At 38.5% G+C, this 16,443-nt stretch overlaps 1 non-coding gene across 1 annotated transcript; it reads right to left on the reverse strand.

The window, feature by feature from the left end:
- Positions 1-10,358: 10,358 nt before the first annotated feature.
- On the reverse strand, positions 10,359-10,461 carry LOC141417035 (U6 spliceosomal RNA). The gene has a single exon (XR_012441666.1). It is a non-coding gene; the product is annotated as a U6 spliceosomal RNA (small nuclear RNA).
- Between the last annotated feature and the right edge of the window lie 5,982 nt (positions 10,462-16,443).

Here is a 16,443-nt window from a genome sequence, read left to right on the forward strand (position 1 = left end):
GAAAGCACTTTAGTTTATAAAAATACAATAGGAAAGCATAGAAGAATTGGAGCTGAATAAATAAAGAGGAAAAATAGGGAGGGGCCCAGTAACACTGAATTTTGTCTCCCCCGATTCATTCTTTGAAGTCACATTCTAGTACCTCAGAAAGTGATTATATTTGAAAACAGGTCCTTTAAAGAGATCATAAGATAAAAATGTGGGTATGGGGTAGGCTAGGAAGATTGATATGCTTATGTGAAGGGTGACACAGTCACAGAGGAGAAAGGCTCAAGAAGAAACCAACCTTGTTGATACCTTGTCTTGACCAGCCACCCTTCAATGCTGTGAAAAATAGATTTCTATTTTTGTGTTTTATAATGACCACCCAATAGAGAACCAGAAAAAGAAAAGCCAAAATATTTCAAGGATAAAAAGAAACAATGGAGAAAAGTAGATGGAACATCACATGAAAATAAATGAATAGGATACAAGAAAGAAAGGAAAAGTGGGGAGAGGGGTTGTATTTCTTATCGAATTTCTGTGGGAGGAGGGAATGAGACCTAGAGGACCAATTAGCATGGAATGAAAGGATACAGGAAGGGGAGGTAATGCAGGGTTTGATGTGTATGTAATTGAGATAAAATTTGAATGATTAGCTGAACAACCCTACACTGGAACTTCCACCCTTTCAAGCACAACCCCAGAAAAAACCCTTGCAGCATTTTCCAGAAAACTCAGATTATTTTGAAAACCAATATATGAGTGAAATAGTCTCAATTGTATATAAGAAGCACTTTAAAATAAAGAATAATAATGGAGAAAACCCCATAAGATTCTGATTTCTAAGAGAACAGGTTTACCTGCAGTTGAGCAGCAAATTAAGAATTCTGTTAATGATGATGCTAACAAGTTTATTTTCTGTTCATGTTGACACTTTGCAAAACAGAAGCAGAGCTGATGGTTCGCTCAATAATATGTCAGAGAAACTGTGGGAGAATGCCTGAAATATGAAGCTGGAAGTCAAGTGCTGAGAAAGGGAAAAATGTGTTCCAGATTTTTTGCAGATGTTCTCAGATCAAATTATGTATGGTGTTGAAAAATTGTAGAGTATGCTCAATGGAGCATCCAAGATGAAAAGACAGTTCAGTGGCTTTGTAATCTGGACAAAAAAAGAGTCTTAGAGTTGTGCTTATGTAGGTTGTAATTCACAGGTTCAGAACTGTCAATGGTGGAGATAATGACAAGGACATTAAAGCATTTGGCTTTTAAAATAATTTTCACAGAAGCTTACATGTAAAAATCTAAGAATAGATCTTCCTGATTCCTTATTTTTTACATCTTCAGAGTTAGTGCTAGATCTTCTATCTGCCTACATCTTTTTGGTCAACAACTATCAGATACTTACACATGTGAAATGTTTAAAATATTTGATGGATAAGGGGATACAGTTTCAGTTGAAGAGGAGAAATGAGTCCCAGCAGTCTATTGTGCAGCAAGGTGACTATAGTTAATAATGAGGCATTGTATTTTTCAAAATGGCAAAAGAGTTGAGTTTTAAGTGTTCTCACCACAAAGAAGTAAGCAGTTGAAGTGATGGTATGTAAATTACTCTGATTTGCTCATTCTATAATGTTGACATATGTCAAAATAAATGCAATTATCATTTTCCCATGAAAAATAAATAAAACCTTGTTTAAAAAAGAAAAAAAAAATCAGCTTCTTGGGAGGCTAAGATTGAGGGTATAAAGATTTGAAGCCAGCCAGGGACAGAGCCACCCTTGGGGGTGATGGACTTTGTGAGACCCCATCTTAACCAATGGCTGAGCATGGTGATATATACCTGTCACCCCAAGCTTTGCAGGAAGCTAAGATTGGGAGGATCATGGTTCCGAGCCAATCAGGGAAAAAAAGTGTGTGGGACTCCATCTCAATAGAAAAAGGCTGGGTGTGGTGTCATCCCAGGGAGGGCAGGAAACTTAAAGTTCGGAAAGGTCCCAGCTCAGGTCAGCCTGGACAAAAAGGTAGAACCTATTTCTAAAATAACCAAAGCAAAAAGGACTGGAGGTATGGCTCAAGTGGTAGAGCTTCTGCCATAGAACTTTGAAGCCCTGAGTTCAAACCCTAGCAAGTGCCAAAAGAAGAAGAAAAATTCTGAGGTGTCCTAAATTTAATTACAAAAGTCATAAGGTGGAAGGAGAGGAGATAAGGAGAGTAACCAGTAAACAGCTGCCTGGGGATATGGGTACACCAACAAAAAGACTGTCCTTATTGAAATCTGGACTTAAATTCCATCACTGCTGACCAACAGGAACACCACACCTGCTTATGTAATATAAACTTTCTAAACTATTAAACCTAATCAACCCAGAAGCACAAGAACTCCCCTTATGGACTGCCCTCCTATCCCAAAGCCTTCTCCACTTCCTGTTGTCCATTCCCTCTTCTCCACAGCCAACACAGGTAGCAGGGTTCCCTTCCCATGGAGAATGTCCACATTCTCCAACAACAAACTAGCCCTGCTGGTGGTAGTTTTGGGAGCTTGTCCCAGGACTTGGTCCTTCCTTTTCCACATTATGGGGATAAAAGGCTCTAGCGCTATTTACAGGGATTCCAGTCTTAGTCTCCTATTTAGGTCTGTCTCATCCCTTGTCCTCCTCAGCTTTCACTTTTATTGTAAACTTAAATGACAGAGTACACATAGAGTTCTTAGCAGTGTCTGATACCACATAAGGTTTGGATATGTTAGGTATCATTATCATGCTTCAGTGGTTCCTGAGATAAAAAAAAAAATTGTAAATGGTAAATACAACTCCAATCATTGCTTAAAAGTGTGGCATGATGCACAGAGCACAGACTTTGCAGTTAGAACTGAGTTCCAACTCCAGCTCCACCCCTTACTAGACCATGTGAGTGATGGAGGAAGTTCTGTATCTTCTTTGACTTTCAGCTTCCTCATTTGTAGAGTGAAGGGTACTGGTTCCTTCCTTACCAGACTGTCAGACTGTCACAAATTAAAAATGATTAAATGTTAATGCTCAGTAAGAAATGGAATTCTTCATATCTACCTTTTGGATATTTAGTGTCATATAAGATATTTTATTGTATATAGTTATGATACCAAGAGTCAAGTCATATCCTGTATCTCATATCAAGATCTGAAAAGGACATTTTTTCAAATTACAGCATTTTGAAAGTATGCTCTTTTTAGCAACAAAATCTCTGGAAATTTTTAGTTCGGTGTTTTAACTTTTTTTTTATAAGGCAATAAACTAAAAGCAAGAAGAGGCATCTGTGTTTCTGAAGGTTGCATGGTTAATTAGTGACAGATCTGAGGCCATAGCTTTCTGATACTCAGACAAGAGCTTACAAAGTTCTCCCATAGCTATATTCCTAAATGAACCTTCTAACCCAGCTAAGGTTTATTGCAATCACCTACCATTTAATCAAAGTAATGAAGAGATGTATACTTGCAAATGTAAATCTTTCACACCTTATTCCTTCACCTCCAATGACTTAGGCTTAAAATTTGAGATTTCCTTTATGATAGATATTTTGTTTTCAGGAAAATGCTTAAGCAACTCATCTCCACATGTCCCCTACTTGGTCGGAGTGAGATGTAGCAAAGGGAATTTGAAGATGTGTGTGGTAGATCAAGAGGTCATTACTGACCAAGGTCCATGTTCTCTTTGGCAGGAGAATGGAGTATACCAATGTTTAACGTATCGTAGCAAATATCATGAGATTTTTTTTTTTTTTAAATTTCAGAGTTAAGAGCAATTATCACTCCATTTCCAGAAGTAAGATGAGGGAATGGGTTATAAATCACAGTGGGAGATATTTGCATTAAATAATAGATCCTGTCATTGAAATAAGTGGTAAGCTGGCTAGCTGGTTTCTGTAGCACCTGCATATTTATTTAAATGGTATGTCTACATCTGAATCCAGTAACTATTCAGTTCGGTTAATTCAGTGAAAGGTAAAAAGGGAAGTAGCATTTGTTATATTGATCATTCTCACTACTCCTCCTCCCTAGCAAGCCAATTTTATTCTATTTTACAACTTCTCATCTAGTAGACAATGCTGCATTTTAGTCAAAATAATTTTTGAATGGTGATCAAAATACTGATGTGAATGTCAGTTAGTGTAAATTCTCTGATTTACAAATCTACCTGTCTTATAGGTGTGTTGAAGAGCTATGCATTTGATATCAATGAATTCTCTACAGTATTGTGAAAGTACTAGTATACTTTCCCCAGTGTCTTCAGTATAACAGTGCAAAGATGAGTCAAGCATGCCGCAAATAAATGTCACTCAAAAGCTTGTGCTTATTATCCATCTACTTAAATGAAATACAGTACAAGCTTATGTAATTTAGTACTGAGTAATGCATTTTATTAGGTGATAAGTATATTCAAAAAGTATTTTCATCAAATGAGAGAGGTGGAAAAAGGAGAAGAAACATGAAGACATTAGTCAACTATTCAATTATTATGAAGTATGAAACAATATAGACTGCAAATTGGTTTTCTTATGTCCTTCTTAAAGAGAGGAAAGAAAATTGGATGAAATTCTGAAAGAAGTTACTTTCAGTGTTTATATTTTATACCTTTATGTTGCTCCTGATTCTTTAACTGACATAAGGTAAATTAACCTTCTTTTCAAATGAGTATATAAGCTAGATACTAGAAAATGCTTCTCATCAGAAAAATTTATCAAGCCATACAATCTTTGTTTGTGGAAAACATTAGAAGCCCCATTTCTGGAGCACTTTCAAGAGAAAAATGGCCAGGGTAATGATACATTATTGTAAATAACTTGAACTGAAACTTTGCCCAGCTCTTTGTTCTGCAAAGAGCCTAGTCCATTCTGAGAGCTTAATAAATGTTGAATTATAAGTAACATTCTTACATAGCCTCTGGGGATGGACTCTCAGTCCTAATAAGACTTTTCCAACTCTAATTCTCATGATTTGCTGCTGTGTAGGTAATAGTCATGAATTCAACAAGATCTATAAATGCAAAGTATTTTGTAGTCTCAATATGTCAAAGATAAGACTTCATTGAAAGCGGCATTATAATGAAGACTATTGAGTAGCTCTAAAATGGGGATCTGATGACAAGCTATAGAATTTTATATAGGGGGAACATCATATGAGTGCTAACCCAGGTTAATTTTAAGGTGAGATTGATTGAGAAATAAGATGGAATAGAAATAAGAAAGATCATTATCCTTAAAAATGAAAGCCACTGGAGGATTTATGGTGGAACACAAGCAGAAAGGACCAGAACTAGTGAATTAGGTAAAAGTTCAGTATATATCAAATTGGTCATTTTGGTGCTAATACATTTCTGGAATAATCCTGTTTTCTACAATAAACCAAAGAGCATAATGTGTATAGACGGTGGTGAGGTGTGAGGAGTGTGGGGAGGGTTTCAGAAAATTGAAGTAGAGGTGAGGTTAATGCATCTTTTGGATTAATGTGGTCACAATGTAACTGATGCAATGAGAGAGTAGGTCATAAATTGTTTCAAGGGAATCAGAGGGCAATAGGGGGGCCAGGCAGACTCTCTGAATAATAGTTTCAGAGCATCTGCTATGCAATATGGTTTGAACCTTTTGAAGCCTCAGTGTATAACTCACTTGTCACTTGGCTTGAGGAAGAGATGACAGATCTTCCAGGAACATTCAGACAGATTTCTTTTTATTTTTTTAGGGAAGGGTATGAGCCAGCTGTTCTTATTGTATTGATATTTTAAAAAATGCATTAATCTAACTATTCCTAATTTACCTGGGATTTTAGTATTTCATACATAATATGTTGAAGAAAAACACAGCCCTAGCACCTAGAGAAGGCCTCTGTGGACACAGGATGAAACCTGGCAGAGAATTTACTTAGAAAGCGCCAACTCATTTTAAAGATTAGGAAACACCTTGTTTTATTTCCCATGAAATGCTTCATTATCTTTCCTTCACCTCATGAAATGAATTCAGAGATGTGACCTTTTCAAACTGTGATGAAGAATAAGATCACTAAGAAAATCCAGCATTAACAGAAACAGAGGTTGTACCTTGTCTCTGTCCCCTCAAACACATTGCTACTACCCCCAGAACTTCCCATATACCTAACCCCATTCTCTCTCTCTCTCTCTCTGTCACACCCCACCCCCCACACACCCACCCCCCCACACACATACACGCACGTACCCAAAGACAACTGGACTATTGTCTTAACACTCATCTCTACTCCTTGTAGTCTCTTCATTACCAAATAAATTGGGCACATTTTCTATTACTTGTGATTACATTACTAATTTCCTTCAAACATTTGGTGGCTACTCATTGCCTTTAGTTACTTGAGCATGGTGGTCCAGGTCTGCGTTTTACTGGCCTCTTTGGCCTCATCCTCCTCGCTTCCCCTCCCCCTGTGTGAACTGTGATTGGACTTCCTGTTTGGTGGCCATGCCGTGTTTGCCCTTAATGATTCTTTTCCTGTGATGGCAGCTTTCTCTGCTCTGAATTCCTAATGTTCCCCCACCTCTCTTTCTGTCAGAGCAAATACTACGTAGTTGCTCTTTATGGTTTAAGATGTCTTTATGTAAAGCAGAGTCAGTTGTACCATAATATATGCAATTACAGTATTTTCCTGATTCCTAGCTTTTTGCTTACCAACTCAGAGCAGCAATTTCTTTCTATTGTTGCTAGTGATGGCTTTTCTCTGTGTTGTGAACTCATTAAATCTAGAAACATGGTTCGCTTATTTTTTGAATCCCAAGGACCAAGCACAACCCTGACTCATGGGAAGCATTTCTTGAGTATTTATTGATTGAGCACTATTCCCATTAAAGACATAGGGCTTTTATTTGGAAGTCTTTGTTACTTTTTAACTTTTTCCTTTCCTTTCTATTGGAATCCCAGAAGTACAGCTTAAAAATGTAGCCTGTTTGCATATCTCTGTGTTCAATTCTAGAAATACCTGAATCCTACAGATCTTGTCTTTCATAGCTCTTGTGACTCTTGTTTCAAATGATGTTAAATAATCCCTATAATGTTGGGAACCAAATTCCCCACTGTTTGCCTGTTTTTCTTGTTTTAGTACATCTCAAATGCCAACTATCTTGAGTCCTTAATCTAAGACACATTCTCCTTTATTCTTTGAAGGTCATTCTGTTGTTCATTCTTTGAGATTTTTCACTGAATGCTAAACACATTGCTAAGTGAGTTTCTATCTTATTTAAGTTTACAGTCTAGACAGGAGATAGAAAACAAACAAATAATGGCAGTGCAAGGTGGTAAGTGTTTATATAAAGAAGGCAAGCGGCTGGGCATGGTGGCTGAAGGCTGGAATCCTAGCTACCCAGGAGGCAGAGCTTGAGAGCATCATGGCTCAAGGTCATCTCAACAAATGGTTGGGTGGGGTGGCACACATCTATCATCTTAGCTATACAGGGAAGCACAATAGGAGGATTGTAATCCAGCCCAGCTGGATCATAAAGTGGGACCTTATCTCAAAAAAGATGATAGGGATGATCTAACCAATGTACACTATCAGTCTATTTGAAATTGTCATAATGAACCCCCTTTACAATGAATTTATTTTAATAAAATATTTTTTTAAAAATAACAAAAGCACAAAAAGTACTGGTGCAAGTGATAAAGTGCCTGCCTAGCAAGTCTGAGGCCCTGAGCTTAACCACCATACTGGTAAAAAAAAAAAAAAAGAAAAGTAAAGAAAGTAAGTAGGGCTATGGGAGAACACGGGTGGTCAGTGTGCCATGACTTGGAGAATCAGGAAATGCTTTCTACAGGAAGTAATCTACAAAATGAAATTTGAAGACTAAGTCATGGTTGGTTAGGTGAAGAACTGGGAAAAGACCATTTCATCTAACAGCAAGAGCAGCATTTGGCAAAGCCATGGAATAAGCAGAATGTATAAACTCAGATTTTGACAGGCTATTAAGAAATAAGCCTCTAGCACTAAGCTAGAGTCCTACTATACATTGTCTTATAAACCATTAAATAGTTTGAATTTACCAAAAAAAAAGTGACAAACAGCTATAGGGTATTAAAGAGTAGAGTTAATTAAACTTATAGTTTAGAAAGATTGGTTTGTCTGAAGAATAGTGGATGAGTGGGAAGACCAGGAAGGAGGTCACAGCTGCCATTCAATGATAGATGAAGGTGGGCTAAATTTAGAAATGAAAGTGGAAAAAGAGGAAAGAAGATATATATGAGAAACACTTAGGAGTAAAGGTGGTTCCCTTGTGATTGGTAAGTATCTGGGAGGAGGAGGTAGATGGGTAAGTTGTTGAGGATTTTGAGTCAAGGGAGATGCCCATGTTCTAGCTGGGGCAATCATGCTGACAGTGGCAGTGATTTGCAGGACTAGATTATAGGGAAGTTGATGAAATTGAATTTGGACACTTTGAAATAAGGTCTGTGAGCAATACAATGAGGACTTGAGACTATAGCCAGTGTTTGAAGAAACATTTAAGAGTAATTAGTTCTTCAATGCAATTGAAATCATGGCAGAGAATGAGAGATCATGGGAGTGAATAAGAAATAAGACACAAAAAAGACAAGAGATCTTAGGACAGAACTAATGAGGTAGCAAAAGAAATCCTTAAGGAAGATAGACAAGAGGCAAAGGCATATTGGAAGCACTTGAGCTCCTGAAATCTAAAAGATCAGCATGATTTCAAGAAGGAGATAGGCCATCTCAGACATTAAGTGAGAAGGTCAGAGAGATGTATCTACATTTAATTTACTCACAAGCAGGACTTTGGCTTTAGTGGATGACAGAGGTAGAAATCAGATAGAGTGGGTTGAACTGTGAATCAGAGGTGAGAAGTAAAGACAGTAATAGGATCTTCTTGAGAAAGTGAGTCAGGAAGAAAAAGATAGAAACAATTTCTGGTTTCCACAAAATTTCTGGCTCAGAGGCCCTTCTAAGTTTTGACTACTTTTATTCTTTCTCTTGAATATCCTTCACATATTCATCACTATTTAAGTCCCTGAATACCATGAGTGCATCCAGTTTAGAGAGAGACTGGAAGTTTCCACACAAGGCCCCAAAGGCACCATTTCAGATGTTTTCAAATGTCTTTTTTAGAAATACAACTGTTTTTTAAAAGTCTCATGAATAATTCTCATATATTATTAATCTAATAATAGATTAACTGAGCTTCTGTGATTTAAATAAGTATGGAGGGCCTGGAGCCCCAAATCCAGATCCCCTACCTAATTTTCTGAGGTAGACCTCACAGTTATTTCTAAGGAACACTGTGGATCCAGAAAACTCATGTTCAAAATCACTTCTTCATCCACAGGTTATTGGAACTGAAAGACAATGACTTTCCACCTCCTGACTCTGAGGAGTTCCTCCACAGTCTTCTGGACAGTTATGAGAAATGCCACTTGCTGTCAGCAAATGTCCTGGGATAGCATAAAATAACAGATTTTTGAGATAACAGAGATCCTTGTGAAGGTCAAATTCTGCCAAACACCATTTAAATGGCACCCTGGTCTCAGAACTATTATCTTGGTAAACAATTACTTTTTATATCAGATCTCTGCTCTGTTTTACCCTGTTTCCTAATCTATAGGGCCTTGGGAGGCCAGGGAAAGAACGGGAGAAGGTGAAGCCAAGGAAGATGTGGGATTCTTTGTGGACAGCTCAGTGCACTGCCTTCCAAATTCTCCCAGGATGATGAAGCATGTCAGCAAATGAAATCTGAATAAAGTACACATTTTGGCAAAGCATAAACAATATGGGATCATATAGAAATGACAGCAGCACTAATAGAAAATAACAGATATTTATGCAGCTTCAAGTACATGAAAGATTTGCTCAAAGTGAATAAAGCAAGGCATTCAGGACTCCTTTCTGTCTGTAACTGTTGGCTGGCAGCAGAAAAAAATCAATCTGCTGAGTGAATGAATATAAGCATGAATAAACAGAGGAGAGAAACCACTGCATACCGGAATAATGGTATATGTAGTGTCCCTAAATAGTTTATACCCTTCCTGGCAAGCACAGAAAAGCCCAGGAGGAGAAAGAAGAGGAAAAAAAATCACAATACCGCTCTGAAACTTCATAATATGGGTACTGTTACCTCACTTTGTAGATAGAAAACTGAGGAACAAGAGAAACTGAGTGACATGTCCCAAGTCACAGAGCTGGGATGGGAGAAGTGGGGATCTTCCTCACAGCATAATGGCAGTGAGCTTAGAGATCAGCATTGTCTAAGAATGTGACTGTGAGGAGAACACTGGGCTGTTTTTTCCTTGTTTTGACTTTTCACAGGGAGCGAGTCTTTCCTCGTATTTGTTGATTGAAACTTGTGTCATCTTAAGAGCTAGATTTTCTTTTTCATTTTTTAAATATGGAAGACTTCACTAATTTGCATGTCACCCTTACACAGGGTTCATGCTAATCTCTGTATCATTCTAGTTTAGTATAAGTGCTACCAAAGCAAGCACAAGAGGTATATTTTTTTTAATTGCATCTCAGCTACTGAGCAGGAAGACCTTGGCCACAAGGTAAAATCTGAGGTGCTAGCAAGAAGAATGCATTGAACATTTCTAAAACACCAAGCTAAGAATTCATCTCCCTGTTTATATTTCCATCTTTAGAACTATAAAAATGTTCTTGAATTTTCAGCTTAGTGTGTTTTAAAGATGCAAAGTTTCCTTGGTGAATTTGTCTAATTAATCCTTTGTTCAGACTATTATTAAGTACTGTAGTGGAATTGTCCAAAGGCAAGCCCTTCACTCTTGTACTGATGGCAGATAAGGTACTTCTAAAGATGTAAAGTTAATTTGCAAGTAATCCATTAAATACCTGGTCTTGTTACCATGGCAAGTTTTGGAGCAACTCCCTTCTTTTCTATGTATTTCTTCTTAAAGTAATATTATATGGCTAGTCCTCTCTAAGAGCACACTCAGTGACTATTTTAACTGGATTTTATCAGGGCAAAAATGTTGGAACTTGACTCCACATGAAGGAAATGGCATTCCCAGGACGGCCTCTGGTCCACAGGTTCCTGGAGAGAACAGTTGAGTTACTGTCTCAGCTGCCCCCTGCCATCCAAGGTTCTCACATACTTTGTTTGAATAGTCACGATGCTGCAGAAACACCTTGGGAAACTACTCTAATGGCCACACGGCTGAGATCAACTGCTCTAGTCTAAGTTGCAGCGTCATTACTACAATGTTCTGTTCAATGTATTAATTGAATTGGGATTTAAAGCGCTATCCAACCAAGGAGGCTGTCCTTTACTTTAAAAGAAAATGATGATCAACAAGTGCCATGAAAATGTCTGTACCATTTTTGATTGCTAAACCTGGGAGAACAAAGGAGGGACAGGCAGACCACAGGCATCTAGTAGGTAGAGGCCAGAATACTGCTAAGTATTCTGAAATTCACAAGGCAGATATCTGCCTAAGGAATTAGTCAGTTCCAAATGTCAGTAGTGCCAAGGGTGACAAAGCTTGCCTTAAATAAATCCCCAGGGAATAGGACATTACTTTCCTTCTTCTGGTATGGGAAGTAAGGAACTTTCTAAAGAAAGGAGCATTGTAGTTCAGAGTTTGAGCATTCAAATGGATTTTATCCCCTTTGGCCACACAGGAATAAACAGCCTCTCACAACTCAAATCACTTCTGGGCTCCTGAAAGGTCTGGAGATTTTTCCCTACCAGCAAGGAAGCAGTTAATTCTGAAGCAGAAACTCCCAGAATGTCCACTAATTCAATTCACTATCTACTTGGTTATAGTGTCATATCCCATAGGTTGTAGGTTCAGTCCACAAGACTGGCCCCTTCTTTGGATGCTAATTGCGAGCCCCAGATTGTTTTGTCTATGCTTCTGGCCAATCAACTACAAATCAGAGTTCCTTTACCTACTCCAGAGGTTTAGTTAATTTTCCAGGGAAGGAAACTAATAGAACTCATGGAAATACTTAGGTTTACAGATTTACTATAAAATTTATTTAAAAAGATAGAGATGAATGTCCTATGAAGAGATGGGGATAAGGCAAGGTATGGGAGAAAGGGTGCAGAACTTCCATGTCTTTTCTGCACATGAAGGGTACAGTATCCCCAGGAGCTTCCACATGTGAGCTATCCTGAAGTGCTCTGAGTGCTACTTCTTTGGATTTAATGGAAGCTTCATTATAGAGCTATGATTGATTAAATCATTGGCCACTTCAACTCTCAGTCCTTTTTCCCTCCCTGGAGTTTAGTCAGGGGGCAGGAATGTAGGGAGGGCTGCAAGTTCCAGTCTTCTCCTGCCTTGGTCTTTCTGGTGATCAGCCTCCATCCTGAAGGAATGACTGAGGGCTGCTAGCAATTATTCAACTTATTAGACTACAAAAAGACTCATAACTTTGGAGAGTCCAAGGATTCTAGGAGTTGACAAGAGGAAACAAGAGCCAGGAGACAGGGACAAAAATATATATTTCAAATATCATCCTCCCAGATCAACCACTGATAATCTTTACAAATTTACATAAGTTACATAACCTCTCTACAACCCAGTTTTCTTAGCTGTAAAATTAACAATAGCATTATTTTATTGGGTTGCTGTGAAGAATCATCAGATGCATAAAAATGCTTGGCAGAGCTTAGCAAACATGAGCATATGCTAGCTATAATGATTGTTATTCTCCAGTGAGCGCTTAACCAACTTTCAGTTTAATACATTCAAACCAGAATAAGTCTCGATACAAACCAGATCCAGGTCCAAAAACCAAAGGACAATTTTCAGTCCATTTTCTAGAACCAACCCGTATTTCATGAACCCTTTCTGTTGTAAAGGGAAATATGAAGGATGATAGTGGAATGACTTGTCACTAACATTCATTCATTCATTAATTCGTTCATCACACCTGACTGGGCTTGGTGCAGGAGGAAAGAAAGTAAAGATGAGTAGATTGGGTGTGAAGATGGAACAGTGATGATGAAGACTTGATGCATGATCAAAGACTGAAGGAACATACTTAGAATACAGGAAGTAAGTCATGGACAAAGAAGCTTGAAAAAAGTAAAAAATGATTAAGTGTCAGAAAATTCAGCCAAAGTTCAGAAAACTCCACAGCACTTGCAAAAGAGAAGAGACCATCTCTGGGTGGGGAAAATTTCAAGGAGGTGATGACATTTGTTCTGAATTTGAAAGCAGAGGAATGATTTTGGTAGAGGGATAGAGGAGGATCTATCCAGATAGACATAATGGTAATAAATTATGAGGCATGTGGAGTACATGACTGAGTTTAATCTGGCAGACATCCGTTATGTTTAGCGAGAAGGCTGTGAGTATTGGTGGGGAATGGATTATAGGGGTGTTATGTGGTCATTTCTCTTTTATGGAGCTCACAGGCCTTCACTTAGATAACCCCCTTGTAAAAGGTAATTACCATCTGAGTGATGGGCATAGCATCCTGTGAGAGAATAGAGATGAAAGTGTTAGTGGGGCAAGGACAGTAGCATAACAGAGGTGACTGTTTAAGATAAGACCAGGAAGATGGAGAAGTTTTTCAAGAAAAGAAGGAAGCTGGACATAGGAGCTGGGAAGATAATCCAAGCAGCAGGAAAAGTACAGGCAATGATGTGAGGGAGCATGGAGAGTGACTTGAAGTAGATGGGCCTGGAGTGGGTGTGGATGTGGTAGAATACGGGATCACAAGGACAAACCTGAGCAATATCAGAGGGACGCCTTATGCCCATGGAAGGATCTAGCAGTGTCTCTACCGTAAGGGGAGTCATAGAGCAGGCTAATGGTGGGGACGATAAGTAGAGATTTGTTTTTCAGTAATATCACTTTGAGAGCCCCAGGAAGAGTGGTTTGAAGAGGTGAGGACTAGATGCAAAGAAGCTAGTTTGGCAGTTCTCAGTTGCCTCAGCACCAGGGAGAGAGAGGAAAGGCTGAACCTAGCAGTGCCAGCAAAAAAGTGGCAAAAAGGACTGAATATTCAGGGAGCAAAATTTACCTGACTTGGTGACTAGTAGAAATTAAAATGGTGGGAGGAGCTGGTGAACAGGACTGAACTAGAGACTCAGACATGCGCTGTGATACTTAATATCACAGGCTCCAGCATCAAAGTGCAGGGATACAAACACTGGCTGTATCACTTGGTAGTTCGGGCATGGAATTAACCATGAGGTTCCTCCTTTTCAAATTGGGAGAGAGAAAAACAATACAGCATCTTACGTTGGTTGTAGGATATAACCCAAGAAAAACAGTGCAAAGTTTGGTGTATGGTAAGGGTTCCATAAATATTACGATATTAATTCTTCATTCTTCTTCCTGTTAGTAATGTTATAATTATGATTATTTATCATCATACTCAACATCATCATTATTATCAATATCATCATCATTATTTCAAAATGATTCTAGCTTAAATGGAAGGGTGGTGCTGTTATTCTCTAAATAAATGAATGTACTAGGAGACACAGGGCAGAATTACCCTCCCACCTTTCCTAAATAATATGACCGTTTACCAACTCAAGTCTATAGTGCAGAATCACCTGGTTTCATTCTTGTATAGGTAGAAATCAACAAGTAGGGCAAACTTAATTCATGTGCACTTTTAATGAGTTCAATTAGATATTCTTGACGGAGGGATATAGAAAGCCAAGAAATAAAGGGAAGGCAAAGAGAGAGAGGGCACAAGAATTCAGATAGTGGAGCTAAAGCAACCTACTCAATACGTATTTGCCTCTGAGCTAGGGGCACAGAGTGAGTGTTTAGCCACATGGAGTGACACCGGTGTTTAGAGGTGCACATGAAGACAAAGTTTTCCTAAGCACAAACTGCCTCTGTCACCTGTGCCTGAAGACAGCACTGTCTCATTCAATGCTAGTGAATTGAACTTGAGAAATGATACGGTTTCCCACATTCCATTTTCTCAAGACATTTTACGCATAATGTTCAATGTATGTTATTTTTGTTTTATGAGATGGCATTAGAAACCAACCTCTATATACAATGTTATTCCATTCTGTATTAACTTTGGTTTCACCTTAGAAAATTTCTCTTATCCTGAGTGTTCTGCTTAAAGATTTCCTCCACAAAATAATGCTTGATGCATAGTCATCACGCTGAAAGTATTTATGTTCATTTCATTGTTTGATTACCTGAATGATATCTGCAACAAAGTGATCAGACAAATTTTCATTTTAGAATGTAAAACTCCTTAACAAATGTGGACTGAGAATCTCAGTTTTGAGGGAAATGGTGGGGGGGGCGGAGTTGCATTATTAATAGCAGTGTCTAAACTTTGGGGGATCTCACATGAGAGAGGTAATGACTGATAATTGATTATAAATAATATAAATTTTTCAGTGTAGAATTCTAAGGCAGGGCTCACTATGTATCCCAGGCTAGCCTCTCCATCTTCCTGCCTCCTAGATTCTGGCATTATAGGCAGGAGCCACCATACCCAGCCACTCAATTAGATTTTCTTTGTTTATACTTTAAGCTAAATACATGTTGGTGACTACCACATTCCAAATAGCTTCTTAAAATTAGAGAGAGAGAGAGAAAGAGAGATTTCTTCAGTGATCTTCCCTAGAGCTTCAAATTCTGGCCCCTTTCATTCCTATCTGTAGGATTTCAGGGTATTATTTTGACAGCTCAAAAGATTAAATGAGGTAACACATGAAAACACAATGTCTTTTAAGTGTAACTTTTCCACAGGCGAACAGGTGCTGCTTTTGGCTGGGGTGGAGTTTGTTGGCATTATTCTTTCCTGAGCCCAGGGTCTGTAGGCTTCAGTGGGAAAGTGTATGGGGCAGGCCCTGAGAGACAGATGTGCTACATATAGCTAAAGCTATGCTCATCTGTGCTTGCTTTGTTCAACTCACTTTAGAAAAATTAAGTCTGCTCCAAATATATGCTATAATTTCTCCAATAAACATAAACATGATCTTTTGGGAGCTTTCTACCACCTCATGACAAAGGAAAGAGTTTTCAATTGTAGTCATTCTTAGGGGACAGCAGACTGAGCAGATCACTCATACCCAGTGTGTGGCTTGAGTTGAAGCTGTCTGCTTGGTCATACCCATGATGAGATGAACAATGTAACTACCAAGTTTTCTCTTTCATTTTCACCCCAGGCTCTCTAGCTGCGACCTGCCCCAGTGGGAGTTTGATTTCTAGGCATCAAGAGAAAGACCAGTGCACACATACATACAGCAGAAATGAAGTGGTCACCTCTTTGCAAAGGATTCTTAAACCTCTCACACTGTAACCCCCCTCTATTTTATCAAAAACAGAAGACCAGGGGCACCCGCTCTTGGGACCCTCCCCCAACTCTGGGGGCTCTATACTCTTCCACTGTGCACTTTTCTACCTCAACAAACTCTTCTGCTTTACAAAAATAAACAAATAAAATGAATAAATAAGTAAAAACAACAAAAAACCACAGAAGACCAGAGGTAATTTTGTTTATCTATTTTTAAT

Source organism: Castor canadensis, chromosome 14 (assembly GCF_047511655.1).
Source record: "Castor canadensis chromosome 14, mCasCan1.hap1v2, whole genome shotgun sequence".
Classification (NCBI taxonomy): domain Eukaryota; kingdom Metazoa; phylum Chordata; class Mammalia; order Rodentia; family Castoridae; genus Castor; species Castor canadensis.